At 45.6% G+C, this 3,679-nt stretch overlaps 1 pseudogene; it reads left to right on the top strand.

Moving 5' to 3' along the window:
• The first annotated feature begins 1,390 nt into the window (after positions 1–1,390).
• Positions 1,391–3,448, top strand: LOC149161498 (L-type lectin-domain containing receptor kinase IV.4 pseudogene; annotated as a pseudogene).
• The last annotated feature ends 231 nt before the right edge of the window (positions 3,449–3,679 follow it).

The raw sequence follows: 3,679 nt of genomic DNA, 5'->3' as shown, positions 1-3,679 counted from the left end.
TAATTTATTTATGGAACGATGGTACTTCAGCATGGCAATAAATTAATTTTCTCATACGGCCTGGAGCTCCTCCCAATAATTAACAAAAAATATGTGCCCCGCTGCCATAGCCGTAGATATGCTCCTTATTGATCAAACTGTGGACAGTCATCCTTGCAATCCGACGGTTGACAGCGATATTGAGAGGCCCTTCATGCTGAACGTTACTGTCAGGGAATGGGCGGTCAAACAAAAAGTTCACGCAGGTTGAAAAAGATCCTGGCCTGTTGACCGGACGCATATCGCATGCTTAAATCACACAAACCAAACCTTGTTTAATGGCCGGGGAATGAGCGGTTTTGGAGTCGTACAGTGGAGACGCGTCGGCTGGTCGCATTGATCGGAGCCCTTGGAGGAAAAACCACAATCGATCAAAAGCGGTGAGGGGGAGTCTGCCGGTTTTGCATTCACGGTTTACTGGCGGCTTCAGCAACGCTGCACGGCAGTTGGAATTAATATTCCAACAAAACTTACCGGCCTGAACTAGTCATTTAAATTATGGCATTGATTTTGAAAAAAAGTCGATAATGTAAAAGTAATTTGCGATTTTATCGCTTAAAACCGCTGTACTTGGATTTATTTAACGTGATTGATTTCGAAATTAACGATTAAAAGAAATAAAAGCATGTCGCGATTTTATCGCTTTTAATGGGATTGATTTAGTGTGATTGATTTCGAATCCATATTTTGAAAGCGATATTGTCGCTTAAAGAAGGTATCACAATGTACTACATTTTTAAACTTTTGAATTTTACTGAACCATGCACCTCTCTCTGTAAAATAATTTTGATTCTATTAAAGTGTAATCTGGAAATTTTATATCTTAATCAGATTTTAGCTAGGTTAGCTGGAGAACACATGGTGATGTACATTTTTTAATTATTAATATAAATCCATCTCAAACAACCTAAAGGGAAGAAATATAAATTGAAGAATTCTTACCATTTTCTAATCATAATATCAATTTTTGTACCTATGTTTGGATTTTTATTTGACTTTGTATTGTATTTCTATTTCTCTCGACTCGTTAACTGACACTGTTATGTACCTACCTATTCTCAGAAGTCATCCAGTCCAAGTTCCAACAAGTTTCTCTACCTCACCAACATTTGACTTTGTATTGTATTTCTATTTCTCTGAACTCGTTAACTGACACTGTTATGTACCTACCTATTCTCAGAAGTCATCCAGTCCAAGTTCCAACAAGTTTCTCTACCTCACCAACTCCCCTTTTCATACCAGATTTCCTATTACTTTTACCTTCGACTTTCTCCTAGGGAATCATCGTGTCGTCAGAGTGTATCTATAATATCTGTAATGTTGCAGCTTCCATGGTTGTAGAGAAAAATACATGGAGTGCTGCAGAAGAAACACTCTCTCTCCACATTTTCTAGCACTATGGGCGATCAGCTTCATTCCCGTAGCCTTCACCTCCCCCGTTATCCCAGCTTTTCCTACCACTTTTGTCTTCGACCGATTCAATGGAACCAACTTGATCTTGGAGGCAGGTGCTTCACTCATGCCCTCCCAATCCGTCCTTGCCCTCACAAATCACACGCACTGGGTGCTCGGGAGGGCGCTGTATTCAAGTCCTGTGCGGATGAAAAGCAACGGGACGCTTTCCTCCTTCAGCACTACCTTTGTTTTCAGCATGGTTCATCCCCGCTCTGACGAAGGCGGGCACGGAATGGCCTTCTTCGTCACGCCTTACAAAACTCTCACGGGCAGTCTGCAATCTGAGTATCTGGGCTTACTAAACATTACTAGCAACGGGAACCCAGACAATCACTTGTTCGCAGTGGAGTTCGATACGAACCAAGGTGTGTCGTTGAATGACCCCAACGGCAACCACGTGGGGTTGGATATCAACAACCTCATTTCAGTGCGGACCGAGACAGTCGGGTATTGGAATGGGGAGCATTTCCATGAATTGAACCTCAAGAGCGGACGCAACATACAGGCCTGGATCGATTACGATAATCTGAGAAGCGAGATCAACGTTACTATATCATTGGTCGGCTTGCCGAGACCGCAGAAACCGCTCATATCTCAGAAAATAGATCTGCAGAGCGTTCTGCAAGAGAAGATGTTCGTTGGCTTTTCAGCGGCTACGGGAAATCACATCGAAGATCATTACGTTCTCGCTTGGAGCTTCACCACAGAAGGCACAGCGCCCCCACTTGATACCTCTCGTCTCCCTTCGTTTGATGATAGGCATGACAAGCATCCGAGCGCGGGGTTCATATCTGGCATTACATTGACTGCTCTGGTTTTCTTCTTGTTGGCTGTTGCGGTAGGGTTTTTAGAAAAAGCCAAGAACAGAGAAACAATAGAAGATTGGGAGGAAGAGTTCTGGCCTCATAGATTCGCTTACAAGGATCTAAGCATCGCCACGAACGGGTTCCGTGACGAGAACATTTTGGGGCAAGGGGGTTTTGGCAAGGTGTACAGGGGCGTTCTCCCGTCCAGCGGCCAGGAAATCGCGGTGAAATCTTTAACGACGGAGTTCACGGAGGGAATGAAAGGTTTCGTGGCAGAGATCTCCACCATGGGCCGAATGCAGCACAGGAACCTGGTTCAGCTCCGGGGGTGGTGCAGGATGCAGAAGCAGCTATTCATCGTTTACGACTACATGTCCAACGGTAGCCTGGATAAGCTCATATTCGGGAACCCGAAGACCATCCTGCCATGGCGTCAGCGATACGCGATCTTGAAGGGCGTGGCTGCGGGGCTGCTGTATCTGCACGAGGAATGGGAGAAGAGGGTCATCCACAGAGACATCAAGTCCAGTAACGTGTTGCTGGATTCGGAGCTCAACGGGCGGCTGGGGGACTTCGGCCTCGCCCGACTGTATGAACACAGCGAAAATCCTGGAACGACTCATGTGGTGGGAACGCTGGGATACATAGCACCGGAGCTCACAAAAACGGCAAAGGCCACACCGGGTTCTGACATGTTCAGCTTTGGCATTCTGCTGTTGGAAGTGGCGTGCGGGAGGAAGCCCGTGGACCTATCTAAGGACGCCGAACAACAATATTTGGTGGACTGGGTGTGGGAGCTGTACGCCCATGCGAGTCTCCTAGATGCAGCAGATCCGAAGCTGGGGAATGAATACGACGCAGACGAGATGGAGAAGGCGTTAAAAATGGGATTATTGTGCTCCAAAACCGAGCCGAAGGCAAGGCTAGGGATACGGCAAGTGTGTCAAATACTGGATGGTGCAGCTCCTCTCCCTGACGTCCATATGGCTGCGTTTATGGACGAGTGTAGTAGAGAAGTTGTTGAGTGTGCCGCTATCGCCGATCCGAGGGACAGACTTGTTGATGAAACTCCGAGTGGAAGCCGGTCAAGCGCATGGCTCAATTCAACATCTCTAAGCTCTTGCACAACAGGCGACATTCGGGTGTGATGATACAAATATGAAGAAAACTTCAAAATTCTAGTGAGGGTTTTAGATTCAGTTTTTCTAAGATGATGGGAATGAAACACCAGTTGGATAAGTGCAGGGAAGACCTTTTATTTTGATGTATCCCTGAGGTTAAGTAGATTGCTTGGGGGAATCAGCAATTGAAATAAGGAGGACCTGTATGTATATATCTATATATGAAAATGAAATAAAATGTCCATTTTACTGTATTTT

Source organism: Pinus tabuliformis, chromosome 5_2 (genome assembly GCF_031772625.1).
Source record: "Pinus tabuliformis cultivar Carrire ecotype Pingquan chromosome 5_2, CPIR1, whole genome shotgun sequence".
Classification (NCBI taxonomy): domain Eukaryota; kingdom Viridiplantae; phylum Streptophyta; class Pinopsida; order Pinales; family Pinaceae; genus Pinus; species Pinus tabuliformis.
Note: the sequence above shows the minus strand (reverse complement) of the source record. Positions and strands in the feature narration are given on the sequence as shown.